The following is a 19,140-nucleotide window of genomic DNA, read 5'->3' on the forward strand; positions in this document are numbered from 1 at the left end:
ATTCTGGTGGCTTTTAAGAGACAAATTCTGGTGGCTTTTAAGAGACAGTTTTGTGCTTAGGCATCCTAACTTAAGTTGATGCCACCTTTTTTCAAACTTAGTTTAATAACTCCTTTGAACACTCCTGTTATTCTAATTTATAAGGCAACATATTTGTTCATATTCAGATAAAATATATCAGATAAACCACAGATAACATTACAAAAAAAATTTAGATGTACGTTTTCTGAAAAATAATCATCATAAGAAAGAGAACATATGATGATTTAATCAGTGAAATCATTTCAGTTCTTGAAAAATATATGAATAATAAACACACATGTCAAGAAGAGCAAGGCATCTATAAGCATAGAATTTTGAGAAATAGTAGAAAATATTTCTCTCTGAAAACATTTTCCAACAGTCTGCAATGTTGCAAATTACATCAATGCTTGTCATTTTGTCCAAACTACAGTCACAGTGTGAAATTACAAACCATAAGATGATAAAGTATATTATCAAAATAATTTCCCACTAACAGCATGGTAGCCTCACAAGAGGAATTAGATTTCATTTTTTGTCACATATTTGGCACATTTACAGATACCTTCGGAACGTTAAATTCGTCAAGTTTAACAAAAACAACAGTTTGTCAACTGCTGAGTTCGGGGAACTAAAACATTCAAACTACTCAGAGGTATTCAGCCTATGTGGCCAGATTGGGTCTAACCCAAATCAAAGCATGCCAAGTAGGGCCACAATGGCAGCAAAGGAGTAAGACCTACTAATAGCACAAACTAGGCTAAGGGCAGAAAAGGATACAGGGAGAGGAGACAAGACAATGCATAAATGAGTCATGGGGATTTAGGCAGTAGAGAAAAAGATAGTACAGTCTGTTTAGAGACAGATTAGTCAACTTTCATTAGTTCACTCTAATACTTGAAAAAATTTCGTTTTCTCCAGAACATATTTAGGGAGGCAGAGAAAAATAATGCATCACAGTGTCATAGAAAAAAAAATTTAAAAAATCAAATATGTAACTTTCATTTATTTTGTGGTGCTTTTAATAGAAAAAGTTCTATCCTTCTCAAGAAAGTTACAAAACCTACTTCTGCTGACAGTCTTAACAGAATTTGCTTGCCCCTTTTGTGCAATCATAATTGATCACCTTCATTTTTAGGTACAAAACATTTCACACAGCTGCAGAAATACTGGAAACGCTTGTCGCTTTCAAGTTCCTGAAGGTATTTTAAACAAGTATATCTCAAAATCCCATTTTATAGAGAAAAGAGCTTGGATAGAAGAGATTATCCCAAGACATATTTCTTTCTCATTTATGAAGTAACCAATCTTTCTTAGTCAAAAGATTCAAATACATGAATAGACACCTCTAAATGGTTCTGTTATGATTAAATCTTCAAAATTCTGCTGCATGGAAAGACTAGCACTATATCCTTAACAGATGTAGTGCTGGAATGGTTTTATACTCTTCAGAGAAATGGCAGAATAAGATTTATCACCCTAACTCCAGTAAAATGATAATGAATGGAGTGCTGTCAGTGACGAATGACAATTCCAGCCGATTGAACTTTTCTAAAGAAAGTAAAAGATGGAATGATTTCACTATTTTACTGTTTGGAAAAGCAGCCTGGAGTGCTGAAATCTGCCAGAATTTTTATAATTAGTGGTCTTCTACTATCTACTTTAAGCAAGGGAATTATGTCATGAAGACTATGGGATCTGAGGCCACGCAGAGTGTAATTTTCACCATGTCTGGAGGAGGATTTAAATATGAGTACAACTTTATGCAGACACAAATTTTCTAAATTATAAAACATTACTACACAAAACCACTAAAACCAAAGTTAGATGTTTTCAAATCCTTGCAACTTGAAATCTAGGTTTCCAACATACTGGGTCTGAATTTGCCACAAGAAAAAGCTAAGCACAAGGCAACTTTCAATGCAATATTTCAATTGAGAAATAAAACAGTTTCCAAGTTCACGACTGGTGTACATAACCTGTGAGGATTTAAAATCTGCACATACTTATTCTAGTGAAATAACTTCCAGGAGGACTTGAGTCTTTACTTTCAATACCAGATCAGAAGAAAATAAAGAAGCAAGCCTTGTTCACGTTACTATAATGTCTCTCAAATAACTTGACTGTTTATTTCTTAAAGGAGAAAAAGCAATTTCCTTCATTAAAGAACAAATATTTAAACTTAGTCTCCCTCCCTTTATTTTTTTGACATTTTAATATTAATATTTGAGAGCTTTAAGTTCTAGTCAGCATTGCATTAACTGTTGCTCTAACAAGTGTTAATGCAGTTCCTGTCTTTCCTCTGAAGAGCTATAAAAACACAGTGCTTTCAAAATTTAGGTAAGGATATAAATCTCAGCTCCAGGTGTTCCTGAATTACTTTCTGTAATCTGAAATTGAACTAGTCTTGACCAACTCTGAATATTTGAATGCAGTATAGAATTGTACTAAGTTAAACCACCAGAAGAATGAGTATGTAAAACAAACCAAAACTTACTGACATATTTACTTTCTGGAAGGCATGTCAAATGAACTTTAAAACCAGATCTGAAAATCCAGCTGTAAATGGGTATGCAAAAGTGATTAATGAGTGCTGAACACCATCCAGATCACATACTTGTAAGAACTACACAAAGCTAGTAAAAATTTCACCCTGAAGTGACAATTCAATTTAAATTAGAACTTGCAGTTACTTTTCTAATTTAAGTCAATAGTAATTCTATGGTTGCCATATATCAGAAAAACTTGCTTAGTAAGAGTATAAAACAGCTCAGTACAACAGACATAAACAACGATCTTTTCAAATTTCATTCCTGAGTGAAGGGTACACAACTTCTTCACTGCCAACCCTAACACAAATCCTCCCGAGTCTGTACCCCTAATCATGTTTCTACTTTCAATGAGTTTCTGAATGTCTCTTCTATCCCCCAACCACCACCACTAACTAGAAAATCCTCCCTCGTTATCTTGACTGATTGCTTCAATTAGCGAGCAATTCAGTCAACTCACATTATGTTCTATGTTTCAATTCCAAGAAGGTAAAGGTTCACTTCAGGTTTACTTAATTAGAAGGAAAATTAACTTAAATGTTCTAAAGACACAATGCTGGATTAGACTGCCTGACTAATGCTTATAAACTTTGCACCAGCCAAGGCCTTCCTTGCCAGTCATGTCCTGGGGGGCATCAGGCAAAGCATCGCCAGCTGGGCAAGGGAGGGGATTGTCCCACTCTGCTCTGCACTGGTGCAGCCTCACCTTGAATATTGTGTGCAGTTTTGGGCACGGCAATACAGGAAAGACATTAAGCTACTAGAGAGCATCCAAAGGAGGGCAATGAAGATGGTGAAGGACCTTGAGGGGAAGCTGTATGAAGAGTGGCTGAGGTCACTTGGTCTGTTTAGCTTAAATATTAGAAAAAAGGTTCTTCACCCAGAGGGTCACTGAGTACTGGAACAGGCTCCCCAGGGAAGTGGTCACAGTACCAAGCCTGACAGAGTTCAAGAAGTGTTTGGACAACACTCTCAGGATCATGGTGTGACTCTTGGGGATGGTCCTTTGCAGGGCTAAGAGTTGGACTAAGTTGGCCAAGAGGGATCCTTGTAGGTCTCTTTCAACTTGGCATATTCTGTGATCACAGATGGCTTTCTCTGGTTGACAAGAAGCTGACAAGAGCCAGCAATGTGCACTGGCAGCCCTGAAAGCCAAGTGTACCCTGGGCTGCATCAAAAGCAGCCTGGCCAGCAGGTCAAGGGAGGTGATTCTGCCCCTCTATTCCACCCATGTGACTCCCCACCTTAAGTACTAAGTCCTGCTCTGAGATCTCAATGTAAGAGGGATGTGGAAGGATGCAGCAAGTCCATGGGAGGCCACAAAGCTGGCTACAGGGCTGGAGCACCTCTCCTATAGAGACAGGCTAGTGAGAGTTGAGTTTGTTGAGCCTGGAGAAGAGAAGCTCCAAGGAGACCTTACAGCAGCCTTCCAGTATCTAAGGGAGGCTCAAAGAGACCTGGAGAGGGACTTTTTACAAGGACATGGTATGATATGACAAGGGGGTATGGCTTTAAACTGAGAGTAGGTTTAGTTTAGATATTAGAAAGAAATTCTTTGCTGTGAAGGTGGTAATTCTCTGGAACAGGTTTCCCAGAGAAGCTGTGGATACCCCATCCTTGGAAGTGTCCAGGTCAGGCTGGATGGGGTTTTGAGCAACCCGATCTAGTAAAGGGTGTCCCTGCCTATCCAGGTGGGCTGGATCTAGATGATCTTTAAGGTCCCTTCCAACCCAAAGCATTCCATGACTTAGTGTATTTAGAGACATATATTACTTTTTGTATTTATCTCAGAACAACAGATGGGTAAGGCAGATTTCACCTGTAAGGGTTGTGAGTTTAATATTTGGAACCAGTAAAAAATCCATTATTAGGTAACGTATCAAATCAAAATAGCCCAATTTTAGTGATTATTTTCTGATCATTGTGATTTAGTCTCAATAGGTGTCCAGTGATATTTGCTTTAGTAAAAACAATGATTCTTCAAATTTTCCTTTTTCTTAAGTACTTAAACACTCATTTGGACCTATTTTCCCTTTAAATTATATGAAATACTATTTATATTTTATCTGCCAATGCACTTCTCTCAATTACCATTGGTTCTATGTTGATTTAACATATCAAATTCCAAGTCTAGAGTTCAAATCATTTAATCATCTTAATGCATTTCCAATTTTTATATCAGTTCAGGTTTTCTAGCTCTAGAAAATAGACTGTGGTGCATATGCAAATATGAACAGGCAGCAATATTCCTGGATTTTTCTCTTCCTTCTCAATCCTGAAAACTAGTCAGCAAAACTGAGACCTGCAGTATGCTTGATATCTGTACTTCCCATGATTCAATGACAGGTGACTAACACAATGTGGTAATGTCTCCTTCACGAAGTAACCCATCTTTCTTAGATGGACTAACCATTAGAAGGAAGAAACATGTTGAAATACTGTGCAGCAGTAATTTGATTGGCTGTTGGCAGTCTGGTTGTTTTTCTGAAGAGAAAAACAGGAGAAAACCAGAAAAAAGATTTTGTGTATTTTTGTTTGGGATTTGGTTGGTTGGTTTTGAACAACTCAACATAAGAAGAGGTCACTTAAAGTAAGGGCTGTTCTTGTTCAAGCTATTTCATCAACGGCAGAACATTGCAAAGCCCCTTAGCACACAAAAGTACAATACAAAAGTAGTTTAAACATCTTTTAGCTTTCAAGCACTAATGCCATACAAAAACTCTGCATAAAATCTCCATAAAATCCTTAGAAGTTTTACAAACACATTTAGAGTTTGTTAAAAAAACCCAAACAAACAAAACCACAAGCAAACAAAACAACAAGAAAAACAACCATCTCAAAATCAGCTGTATCTTACATTGTACCTCAGGTTTCTACGGAAAGTCATATTCACACATGATAAAATGGGTCAAGGCAGCATAAAACTATACCTGCAGATATGAGAAAATGAATGTAGGGTTAGAGACTGAAAAAAAAAATCATTTATCTACATTCAGTCAGTCAACAATTCTTAGGGTCACTTTTTCCTCAGAACCAAGCACATGGCCCTGCTATAGCCAACTTACCTTCAAACATGGAAGAAACATCGTAGTGTGAGAGAGAAATATCTCTAATTAAAATTTTGGAGATGGTCAAATAAAGTGAAACAAAGAACTTCATTGACATCATGCTAGATGCACCTGACTCATGATCAGGTCCGAGTACAGCCCAAATGGGAGGGATGAGCCCTTTTAAGACCCTTTGATTTACATAACCACTCCCTCGCTCCTCCCATGCCAAGCCTGGCTCTTCTCTTTCTCAAAAGGTGATATAGTCTTCTTCTTGCAGTCCATTGGTTGTTTTAACCAACCTGTCAAATTGTTTCCCTGCCCCCCGGCTGCATGGTCCCTTGACAGTGAGTTCAGACTGGTTTTACTGCCTTACACACACCGTAACTGTAAGTAACAGTAAGTAACTGTGAGCAACCCTGTAAGCAGCAATAGGTAACTGTAAGCAGAACAGTGAGCAGCTCACTAGTCCTCGCCCACAAAATGGCTCCCCAACTCCCCAAATAAAATGATCTCCAGGTATCTCGGCACGAGGCAACCATGGTAACCCCTGCTTGTAATAAAACCCATCTTATTAATTTCCTACAGTGTGTATTAAAAAAGATCCTTCAAATGGTCAGTAATTGCTTAGCTTTATAAAAATTTTTCACTTCAACTAACCTCTTTTCATCTAAAAAATCTTTCTACGCTTTCTTGAGAAAAGTGACAGTTTTGTCTAAGACAGCTAACCCTAATTCTAGCTTCATCAGGATTTCCATCTACAAGGTTGAGAAATTAAGGACTCTGGTTGTATATATTCACTTTTCAAAAAATATTCTTCCCTGTGATACCACAAGAGATATTCACTCCTCAAGCAATTGGCAATTTAAATTGTCATCAACAGTTTCTAGACAGTGCTTGAAAGGAAGAATCAGGGATCCATACAAAAAGGCTACCAGAGAAAACACAGGTCTTTTGCAATGTAAGAAATACAGAAAATTCAAGCTTGAATAGCAAAATGAACAGCAGTACAAAAAGCCTGCAGGTTGAGCAATAGTTTTGACAATTAGGTACTTATTCTATAGCTTCTTAACAGCAGCACCATTCAACAGAAGAAAAAAAATGAGGAGATAAAGATCCTGTTTCCTGTGGATTCAGACTTTTTGTTTCTCAAGACAACTCTAAATTTCAGGTTATTACTAGTAGAATAGTAGCAATTATGTGATGGAATGCACTATAAACCATTGTTAGTGGCCTTTTTTACCCTTATTCCAAGTAAATGAACTATCTAGTAAATTATTTCAAGAGCAGTTAAACTTTCTATTGAGGTGACAATGATTATCCACCGTTTTGTTAAAAAACAGCCCTTCATCTTCCCTCTTTTACCCCGTTTGAAAATGCAATGTGAAATCTTGGTTTTTCTTAGTTCTCAGCTTTCAGATGAACCTGAGCTTTGAAAAACTTCTGAAAGCATCGGAATACCTAAAAAGAACGAGAATCTAAGGGAATCAAGTCCATTCCTCTGATAAGAGGTTGAAATAGAAAGCACATACATTAAAGCAGAGGAAGAAGCCACTGGGAATATTAGGGATAAATAGTAGTATATTTACCATTTTAGTAAAGGAAGGGATTGGGTTCTAGTGGCTTGGTACAGGACAGGGATATGGAAAAGAGATCAGAAGGCTTCTGCTTATCTCAGAATTATTAAAAACTTAATTTCTTTACAAATGAAAACTTGCACAGCAAATTTGAGCAGTTTTAAAGAAAGACACAACACATTTGAATGCAGATAATTTTTATAATATGAAGATAAATAACAAAGTCTAATGAAGAGTTAGACTGCATAAATTCGGTTGGACAGATTGTTTCTAGAAAATTATATCACAAATGTCACAAATATGACTTCCTAATATATCAAAGAAGTGCTGAAGCCTTGTCTCAGCAGAAGCAGTTTGAACCAGCTGTCCTTCATTATAGGTTTCTAGTTTAGCTGAGGGTTAGACCCTCAAGTCTCTGCTGACAGATGTTTGAGTAATACTTTATTTGGTTGCTTTGCAAGAAAGGGCTGAAATGATTGCCTATGCTGACAGGAATCTTAACATTAACTTGAATTTGCAGTGGTACCTGTTTCTCACGGGTCATCTGACACAATTTTAGCTATATAAGGTACTTTGAATGTTCCTGAATTTCATCAGAGACTTCTGTGTGGCCCTAAGGTCTCAGGCAGACAAGTTGTTAAGGCTTAGTACTAGACAGGGCCTCAGAAACCCAAAAGTAAGAGGAAAAAAATGCCTAAAGTCTTTCATACTAAACAGACACCACGGTTAAGTGAGCTGAGTGGTCAGTTTAAAGGTGTTTATCTTTTTAATGGGAGTCTAAATGTAAAATTAGTACCTCTAAGTTAAAGCTGCTATTAAGTACCAAGTAATCAGTTATGTTACACTGCTGACAGTATGAAATTCAATTCCCTTTGAAAGATGCTGCACTCAGCTTAAATTTGCAGCTTCTGCTATTATGTGATAGGTATGCTCATTCTCAAGAATCCATCAAGTTTATCTATATTGTCTTTCTGCACTTTTCGGTGACAAATGTCTAATTTTCTTCAAGTAGTATAAATATTAGATATATAGTAGCCTCAAAGAACTCAAAAGAAGCAGCAGAACCTTTCTTCAGCGTCTTCATTGTAAAGGGATTTTTAGGTGAGAACTTTTAATATTATGCTTCCAATATTGTCCATTAGAGATCACATTTCATACAGACCTAAAATGCCAAAAATAACCCAATGTTTAACCTAAGAAAGGTAAAAAGGATGTGAAAAGATAAAATTGGTTTCCCTGGATAAATCAGGAACAAGTAAAGACAGAGAAGCATATGGATATACAAGTCTACAATTTGGAAAAGGTTCCAAAGATCCTGACATTCCTGATTTTTGGCAATTTTTCTTTCAGACAATCCTCTGAAATTTCTAGTGACATTTTGTTAAGGGTCAGACAACAAAAAGCTGAAGAAAACTTGCAAGAAGGTTGTTAGGACAAAAATTTAATTTGTGCTACCCTTTTCACAGACTTAGCTGAGCAGCTACTGCTAGAAAGGTAGAAACATCAAATGCAAATCTGTTCATAAATGTTCTAGATGTGGTTTTCTTGTGATATGACAATTTTGGCTGACAATATTCAGACTGTTAAGACGAGAAATACTGAAAAAATATTTACTGAAAATACTGAGTGAAAAAAAAATTGCTGAGGAAGTTCAATGCTGACAAACATTAAACAAGATACATGACAACTCTAACTTTGCAGTGATGAATTCTGAGTTGATTCCCCCTATGCAAAAATGAGATACTGGGTGTACAGATGTGTCCAGGAGGCAAAATATCCCCTTGGGAAAATTGCAGAGATCTTACATTTTGCTATGAAAAAGAATTCAGGTCTCAAACAGAAAACAGAAGATGAGAATGTGATTTATACAGATGAGAATGTGATTTATACAGAATCTTAAACTACCACTTACCTCTTCAAATAACATTGGAAAAACTCATGCTAGTTTCCTGCTGACCTGTTTATGTTCTGCAAGCATTGTTCTCATACTTGAAGTTTACTGTCTATGTATTTTGCCTCTATTGTTTCTCTCCAATCCTGCAAATTATACAAATATAGTCACAATTTCACTAGTACACTTATCAACAACTTCCCTGGGATATTTCCCAGATTTACCTTTTCTAGACCATGACCTCTTCTGCAAGAGCCTGCACAACGTCCCCAGTGGTCTACATTTTCAAAAAATTATCCTGTGATGTAGAATCTCTACCAATAGAATAGAATGAGGTAACAAGAACAGCACTTTTGCCATGGCCCTTGCCTAATCCTGCTTATTTATTCCCTCCATTTCTCCTAGATTCACTGGTACACAAAACCCATCACAATAATAGCTATCTCTTTCTGAAATGCAAGGCATAAAAGAAAAATACTCACATATTCACCTGATACAGTAATAAACACCATTAACAATTTCTTCTTTACTGAAGGAAAGAAAAATAGATCAGCTTAAGTGCAATGCTATTCAAAAAAGATAATGCAAGAACTTAAAGTAACAGGTATGTTAAAAGCCGTATTACAATAATATGGCCAGAAACAGTATTTCTGGCATTTCTGAAAGCTCCTGCTTTTGGATTCTTTTTTTTTTTTACCCACGTAATCACGGAGTAAACTCAGTAAATTCTACTTATCCTAAAATAAGAGCAGAATTGATGCTTTTCATTTTCAACAACAACAAAAAAAATAATATGAAGATAAAACTAGAAAGAAGAATCAGCTTTAGTACTGATAGCAGAAGCAACGAGCTCGCTCTTCTCTCTTCCTCCAGATATGTAGTCCAGACATTAAATTCAAGCAGCAGTTTCTGAAGCAGAAAAACATAGCTTCAGTTTGTAAAGAAGGAAAACATTAGCAGGCCAGGTATAAGGAAAGGAAATGAAATGGGAGTAAAACTCCCTTTCAGCTACTAAAGCAGTTCTAACTGAACTTATGATAAGGATTATGGGACATACTTGCTAATAATAATAGCAAGAGAGCTAGAATTAACTGGGCCTATCCACCATTATGTGCAATAATGTATTCATCATTGACATCAGGAAAATCTGTCTTAGATAGGGGGTAAATACTCATTTAGAGGTGCAAGAAATGCAACTAAACAATTTATAGAGATTTTAACACATATTCTTGGGTATCTAAGAAAAGATTAAATTAGAGGGATTATATCTGCAAAAAAGGCTCAGAGACACAAATAAGACCCCACATGAAGAATAAAAAGTAAATATTAAATTTAATTTCTCTTACAAAAAATCCCACATCATTTTGAAGTATTCTCTATATTGCAGACAGCTTTAATTTTAAAGTTTAAGAACTTGAGCTTTTTATAATAACCTATATAGATTAAAATATTTATCTGAAAAAATCTGTATAGATTAACATCTTCATACTTCTAAGTGATTGTGAAATTTTTATGTGGGGAAGAAAAGGGCTGATTGTAACAGGATATTGGGAAGTTCTTTAGTCTTTAATCTTTTCTCAAACACAAAAGCCTTGTTGCACCATTGCTCCATTACTCAAAGTTGTTCTTATCTTCTCCACGATTTAAAGAACTACAGCTAACCTTTTCCCTGATAAGACAACACTAGCTACTGTTATCTGGAAAAAGCAGAAAATGTCACTCTTTCATGAAAAAAAAAATGTAACTTAAGGACTAAACTGTTTATATTACAGTAGACAAGTTTGTCTACATTTACCAATAAACTACACTGAAATAGAAAACATGTATGATACTTTATATGCCTTATTTGGGGTCTATTTGTCAGTAAGAGTCAACTTTTTATTTTGTATAGTGACTAATACTGGAGCAACAAAAAAAGAATGATCCTTCAGCAAATTGTCTGACAACACTCAGATTTAAACTCATCATTTTTGCATGAATAATGGGCTTACTTTACATGGATGTTATTTCTTAAATCACTCCAAATACAACTTCAATTTTTAACATGAAAGCATTGAGTCAATTTTAAAACAGAAATCCTGAGTTGAGATATTCCTTACTTGATTTTACCATTCATGTTAAAAACTAGTACTAATTATGTTTTGACTGTTTTATAGATATTTTTAAACATATTCTTCCCTTTTGTTCCCACAAAAAATACATATACAACAATCATTGTGCGATACATGGGATGTTGCAACTGCATAACATGAACTGTCGAGAACACCATTTAACTTTAGATCCTATATTCAGTTACTGAGGTATATGCTGCTGTCCAAGACTTTTAAGACTAGAGTTACCAAACTGGCTGGGTTGTCAGCAAGAGCAGTTACAGCAACAGAGACTGGTGTGTTCTGACTCACACACTTCCTGGGTCCTGCAGCCTGTACTGACCTCAACACTACAGCCCTGGTAACAAGTCAGGACCTGAGCTACTCAATTTACAAATGAAGAGCTAAATGAGTAATCAAGACAACCTCAGTGGATATTTTAAAGCTAGCTAGCTATGTGCTGAAGTGTGCTGATGAGGTCAGCCAATTCAAGTCTGAAAGCTTTATTACCTAAAGCTCGAAAACCCTGTCTGACATCTATGCCATTTTAAATAAACTGTCAAATTAAGTTTTCTCATTTACAGGTCTGTGATTTGTACAAGATTCAAGATATTCTCACATTCCATCTTCACCTTGACTAAGGTCTATGAAATCATTTGCTGAAGCAATACTGCTGTCTGTCCTGGTTCCAGCCAGGACAGGGTTAATTTTTTTGCAGTAGTGGGGAGGGGGGCATGATTAGAACACAGCAGTTATTCCATACCCCTCATGTCCTTGCCAGGGGCAGGGGAAAGGGACTCTTTCTTCTGAGGAGAAGGGGCTCCTTATGGTTAAGAAAACACGGTGGAGAGAGTGGTTGGGGTAGCGTGGCACCAGTACCAAGCCAGAGAGTGGTAGGGTGGTGCCAGCTGTGGTCAGGCTGGGCTCAGTGAGCATTCTGCATGTCAATCACTGTCTTTCGTACACTCTTGTTATTAATATTGCTGCTGTTATTGTTGGTTTTCTTATCTCATTGCTGTTTCCAATAAATTGTTCTTATCTCAATCTGTGATCTTTGCCTTTTGTGCCTCCCACTCTCAACTGCATCCCACCACAGCAGAAAGGGGAAGGGGAAAATGGAGGCAGGGAGCAAGAGAGAGCAGCAGTGTGGTTTTGGTTGGTAGGAACACTGAGTTGGGGAGTACCATTTCTAAACCACGACACTGTACTAGTACTGGGACAGTATATGTTAAATAACCTGTAGCACTTTAAAACCTGGAACGAAATACAGAAAGAGACTTACATTGTAGATAAGGTTGGAGTAAAATAAAGGACACAAGCAACAGTATGTGATAATAATACACAAGGGTTCACTGAGAAGCTGCAGTGATTAGTTTGTCTGATATGACAAACAAGTCTTGGTCCTGCTGCTTTTCTCAGGGAACACCTGTCATTCCTGCATAGGTGTTCAGCTGTAATGTTTCCCCCGCAGGGACAAAAACACTTGTTTTAAAGAGGGAACACTGGAACCGTTCTCTTGAGGTGACAATAGGTTTAGGAGAGTGCAGTCAACAGTAGGGAAAAAACTAGGCTCTCTAAGCAGTATGCATCTGTTACATATCAGTTCAACCATACCACAAACACCTAAACAAGGAGTGGCTGGAATTCCTTTTGCTGTATTTCAGAGGCTTGAAAATAACTAATTTTATGTAATCACTGTTTTAGTAGTGAGGCTCTTACTGTGCCAGTGTTTGGTTTTCCTTAGCAATCTGTTTATTTCTTCTTTTGCACATCATTACAAAATGAAATAGTATAGAAAGCACTGAAAGATATGTAAAGATTAATGAAAGTCATCGAATGTTACTAATTCACTGATCAAAGGAAAGTGTTTTGTGTGCTTTATAGAGCTAGGAATGATAGCAATTGTTACAGTTACTATTCAATTTTTTATTTTTACACAGCTATGCAGCCATGGCTGTCTTTTTAAGACAGGAAAAGTATAGACATACACAACTCTGCCTGGCCAGCAACACCTTAAAAAAATCCCAAAACAACCCAAATAAGCCCCAAAGAAAATCTCCCCAAACAAACCAACCAACCCCCCCCCACTGCCTTGGTTTTCATTGTATTCAAGGTGACCTTTATATCTGTGATACTAGGCCCCACCTCATATATAACCTAAAATGTTACAGTACTCAAAAATCACCACAGCAGATCTAAAGAAGGCTGGAATGAGCCTTTCTGAGGAGGTGGTATAACACCAAAGTACCAAAGTATCCACTCACAGCATAAATCATAAAAGAGGCAAATTGACCTGTGCAGGAAATCTAATAGCAATAAAATCCTTAGTAGTGAAGGGATTTTTAGTGCCCAGAAAACTGAAGGTAATGTGATATAAATACTGTAATGCAACAATATCACAGGCAGTAACTGCCAATGAGGATATCCACCCCAAGCTCATTTCTGGGTAGCCCCAGCTGCATACTCCTGTCTTGCCTTCTGGTGTTGCCTTGACTTTGTATCAAGCCAATTCAGTTCGACTGAAATCTGCTCCTCTCTTGCATCTGGTCTCTCCCCAGATGAAGTGACCAGTTTCACACTGTTATGTGTGCACTGTTTCCTCATAGATAAAGCCATTATCACAGAATCACAGCAAGGAACCTTAAAAGACCATCCAGTTCCAATGCCCCTGCCATGGGCAGGGACACCTTTCACTAGATGAAGTTGCTAAAAAATCTACACTTCCAGGGATGGGGCATCCACAGCTTCTCTGGGAAACCTGTTCCAGTTGACTCACCATCCTCACAAGGAAGAATTTCTTCCTAATATCTAATATAAACCCACACTCTCAGTTTGAAGCCATTCCCCCTTGTCCCTTCACTCCACGCCCTCTCAAAACGTCCAACTCCCTTTAAGTACTGGAAGGTTGCTATTGAGGCCTCTCTGGAGTCTTCTCCAGGCTGAATAACCCTAGCTCTCTCAACCATAGGAGAGGTGCTCCAGCCCTCTAATTATCTTAGTGGCCTCCTCTGAACTTCCTCCAACAGGTCCATGTCCTTCGTAGTTGGTGGCCCCAGATTTGGATACAGTACTCCAGTGAGGTTTCACGGAAGTGGAGTAGAGAGGCAGAATCACCTCCCTTGACCTGCTAATCACACTTCTTTTGATGCAGCCCAGGGTACACTTGGCTCTCTGGGCTTCAAGTGCACATTGCTGGCTCATGTCAAGCTTCTTATCCACCAACACCCCCAATTCCTTCTCATTGCTGCTCTCAATCCATTTTCTGCCTACCCTGTATTTGTGCTTAGGATTGTCAATAAACATACCAATACAGAATCTATATTAAAATTTGCATTAAATTTGTAAATATTAGCATAAAGTAATAATAATAAAGCAATGAACATTGGACCATATTTTTTCTTTTAGACAAACAAAAATCCTATTCTATGCTCTACAAGCTCTGTATACACCTCAGCAAATACACTGGACATGAATTCCTCTTTCACCTCGATGACACATTCTGAAGCATGAGAGTTCAATATTTTTGTTTTAACAGAGTTAAAAGTGTTCTGATGAAAACATGGAGAATGCAGAGGTGATTACCTAAATCCTGGAAGAACAACAACAAACACCAATTCAGATTCCAAGTCCAATTACCTCTCTCCAAAGGAACACAGTCTCATTTTTTTCCTTCATGTGCAAACCAGAATTATGTCAAATATATTCTTATTTACATCACTGTTCCCCTCTCCTAGTTTCAGAGGCATTCCTGGGTGGAAAGTTTGCTGAACTTCTGAGGAATACATGAGTCTGAACCATCTCTTCTCTTTCTGCACATCACATTTGGAGATTAAGCTGTAATCATGTTGTCTGGGTCATGAAAAGAGCCATTCGATTGTCTTATGCCCTTGATCATCATACTTACGGCAATAAATTGTTTGCTGGTATGTCTTCATGAAAAAGGCTATATGTAATACAGAAAATACAGAAATGTTTCAACAGTGATATATGAAAAAAAACCTACAGAAAATTTGAGACACTGGTCCTAAATTGCTGTATCTCAGCTTAAAATGGAATTTGATATTCAGGCTAGTTATTTCCTACCATATCAGCACCGAATTTTCCGTAGTTCACACAGAAGCACAACTACTTTATCTGAAATTGTCACAGCTGTCAACTACTTTTATAACTACAAGAAGCTGGAGCTTAAGTTAACACAAATACACAAGCTCAGGTTCATGAATTTACTCTTAGTTCCTTCAATAGGTTCCAATGGAATGGTTTCAATTAAAAGAACTCTTGAAACCAGACTACCTTTTTTTTCCATTAGCTTTTTTCCTAAGTAATTCTTAAAGTGGACATAAACAATGAACCAAACCACATAATACTCTCAGGAGAAGAACAAGGGGAATCACTTAATTTTACAGTTAGAGAAAGCAGACAACAAAATTACAAATTATTTATGCAATGACCTAGACTACACAATCCCAGACCACGTCAGTATGACAGGAAAGGCATAGCGTGTTCTACTTGATCACCTATGAAATAAACCAACATGCAGAGCTAAAAATAACTGGAGAGTATTCATGTATATTAAAATTTCCTTAAATTGTTAGCAATGAAATGCCTCAAACTCCGTTAACTATATTATCTAGCTTATCACAGTTAAACTAAGGTTGAAAGGAGTATTTGTTTCATATTTTTATAATACAGTGTGATAGTCTATGTGAAATTATTTCAAATGCATTACACATTCATACATGTTTATTACACAATATGAAAGGTTTCAAAAAATATTCCCCAAGAACTGTATTTGCATTTGCCTGTATAGTTTATGGTCCTTTTACCCAGCAACAGGACAGAAGTTTTTTGGGTTTTTTTTTTTGAATATATGAAAGATATGACTAAATCCACAAAAACTGGCCAGGGGAAAAAAGAAATAAAAATCACAAGCACATGTAATAAAAAGAGTTATTTTAACACCTGAAAACTGACCCAATCCCAAACTGTAGATTTACTTTCCCTTTAATCCTATTTTCCACATTTTTCTCAGACACACGTTTGCCCTTTCATTTAGCCAATTCAAAAATAAACAAGTTTTCATGAATACGTACACAGGGAGTTTGCATAAAACTTCGCTTCTAGCTCACCATAGGCTAAGAGAAAAAACCCTTCAGCAGTAAAACACCAACTTGACCCATTCTTTCTTCTGCTGCCCCGTTACTTGCTGACAGCACAGTGTGCTGCTCCAACTGAAAGTTCAGGCACAAATGTTTGTATGCAATATCATAAGCTGGAACATGGAACTGATGTGAATCAGAAAAAAAAAAAAGAAAACCAAAAAACCCCAAGACCACCCCAAAAAAACAACCAATACCCTTTGCTATGTATTTTCAGAAGTGTATACTTAAGTCACATCAGTTACAAAACAGAGTTCATAACACAGACAGACGGGAATAAGCAGCACTGGGAGGAAATCCCCTAAGCTGCCAAAAACTTCAGCTTTGTGAAACTATTCTCAACATTCATGGAAAGTATTCAAGGCTCTCTAAATGCAGTTTTCTTAATCCCAGTTCATATTTCAACATGCACTGCAGTGAAGCAACACTAGGTAAGAAGAGAACAGACAGGCAAACGTGAAACTTTATGAAAACCTTGCAGTATGTTTTAGAAATACAATTGCATCTTTTATTCAAATACCCTGAGGCATGATATTCCTGACATTGCTTATGCTAAAAATTAATAATTATAAACCTAACATTAGCAAAATTACATTTCTGTTGTTTCTGGAGCCTATCATCAAGTGATTTTTCTTTACAGTATAAGTTTTCTTTACAATAACTGCACAGGGAAAGGTGAAGGGAAACCGAACACACAATGCTGTATTAGAGCATCAATGCTCTACACTACTGCTAATTGTTGTTAACCTGTAACTAGAGCAGTTTGCTCCCAGAGAGTAAAAAGCCTCACTACCTCAAAATCAAGCATCTGCTCTTGATAATCTATAAAGAATAAGTCTTGCACTGACCAATACAGTATCTTTCTCTCAGATAAGGTCACATTGCCTAAACAGAGCTACTAAGTTTACTACACCTCATTAAACAAGCTGTAGGATGCTCAGGTGAAGGCATATCATAGTTTTGGTATGACTCCTTTTCCCCATTTGGAACACTCAAGTTAGAAGTGTTTTAGTTAGTACCCTTGTATTAACTGCTCATCTGACATCACTGGCAGAGTGCATCATCCTAAGTACCCTACAAAGACCACAACACAGACCTTTATCACACAGAAATCTGCCTAGATAACACAGAAGCAACATACTATCATTAAACAATTTTTGCAGATATAAGACCTCTCCTGAAGAAACATAGTTTGCTGTCTGACTGTTATAAGTGAACCAAGATATTTTCACCACAGAGTTAAAGATCCTAGAAAAAAACTGAACAGGAACTACAGGTGGCATAAAGTGTTTGGAAAGATAACTGTAAATAATTCACAAATAAATAATTTTGAGGTAGAATATATTACAACTGCGGCTGTTCAAAATCATGGCTAACTTCCGGTGTCCAAACAAGCAGCTGATAGAAAAAGCTGTTTTAAAACCCTGTTCACTAATGATTAGTAATGAAAGTTACTATATAAATTCCACAAATACCAGTAGATTCTCATATATTTTTACCATCTTTTCTTTTTCCAGAAAAATTAACCTTTACAAGACAATAATGCACTTCTCAAACTTCAGTTTGTCCATATTCTTGATTTCAGCTTTTCATTACCGTTTAAGCATTTAAGCTGCTGGAAGAAGCTCTGGATTTTCAATTTTGTAGCACTAAACAGAGATGATATTGAATTGCACACATACAGAAAGACCTAGCACTTGCTGCATTCCCCAGAGGCATTCAGTAATAAATCACTGTAACTTGAATCAATTTTACCGACTATCACTTCTCATTTTTGTCATGACATCAACAAACAACAGATTCATTCCTCTGGTTCTTGCCAGAAATATTGTCAAATTTCATTTTACTTAACATAAAAGCCCCTTTGACTTCAAAGCAAAAAGGAAAAGTAAGAGAGAGATAATAATTCAAAATATTTGATTACTACCGTAGGAATATTAATTTTTACTCCTTTGATAATTACTTTTTATAAAGACTTCCACAAGGTGGTGCTGTAGTCCTATTTTAAAACATTTAGAAAACTTCATGTAATTTCATTTTAGAATAATGAAGAGTGATTTGCAAGGTCTGTTTTCAAATAAGGAGCAAAACACATTCATATCATCTAATTTCCAATCTTTTTTATTTCTTCTTTTTTAAACAACTGAAAAAGTTGCAGAACTACATTTTATATAACATAATGGATCACTAAGTTATTCTGTTTGTATATAAAATAAAGTCAATTTATATTCCTAATGGTTATAGAAAAAAATAATAATTACTGTTAAAACATATAAATAATTTTTTACAGCATGTCAAACAGCTGCTTCTGTCTTTATCTGAAAACTCTGCAAAAAAAAAAAAGTATTAGTGGTTTTGTAATATTAAACTCCAAAAATCTTTTCAAGTGAAGTATTAAAGTACAAAGAAACCTTGATATGATAGGCTACCAATTTACAAAGAGTAATAAACAAATAAAAAAATCTTACCAAACCTCACACATCTTTGGTCTGATTATGTTTAGGGAAGTCTTACATCTACTTATGTCTCTAAACAGAAATCTTAGTATGGTTTCAAATAATGAAAATGTTGTGTTTCTTTGTACACTGGCTGGTCTCCATCTGTGCTGCTGGTCTTAAAATGTGTTGGGTAAAAGCACTAAAACACTCAGCACATCTCTTGCAGTCAAAGTCTGTGGACTTACTTGCACATTTTAGTGTTTAGGATCAAACTGAACCCCACTTTGTCAGTGTTAATGTAAGTCATAAAGTGTTGGTGCTCTCCAGCTCAGCATGAAAACTTATATTTAAAAAAAAATACCCAGCAG

At 36.6% G+C, this 19,140-nt stretch overlaps 1 long non-coding RNA gene across 1 annotated transcript in view; it reads right to left on the bottom strand.

Moving 5' to 3' along the window:
* LOC113943942 overlaps positions 1 to 9,688 on the bottom strand; it is a 20,238-nt gene extending 10,550 nt beyond the window's left edge. The window contains exons 1-2 of the long non-coding RNA XR_003526514.1: positions 9,568 to 9,688; positions 5,435 to 5,500 (exon numbers count right to left, since the gene is read on the bottom strand). This is a non-coding gene — a long non-coding RNA (uncharacterized LOC113943942). The remainder of the gene's footprint in view (positions 1 to 5,434; positions 5,501 to 9,567) is intronic.
* Between the last annotated feature and the right edge of the window lie 9,452 nt (positions 9,689 to 19,140).

The sequence above is a fragment of the Corapipo altera genome, unplaced genomic scaffold (genome assembly GCF_003945725.1).
Source record: "Corapipo altera isolate COAL_440 unplaced genomic scaffold, ASM394572v1 22b, whole genome shotgun sequence".
Lineage (NCBI taxonomy): Eukaryota > Metazoa > Chordata > Aves > Passeriformes > Pipridae > Corapipo > Corapipo altera.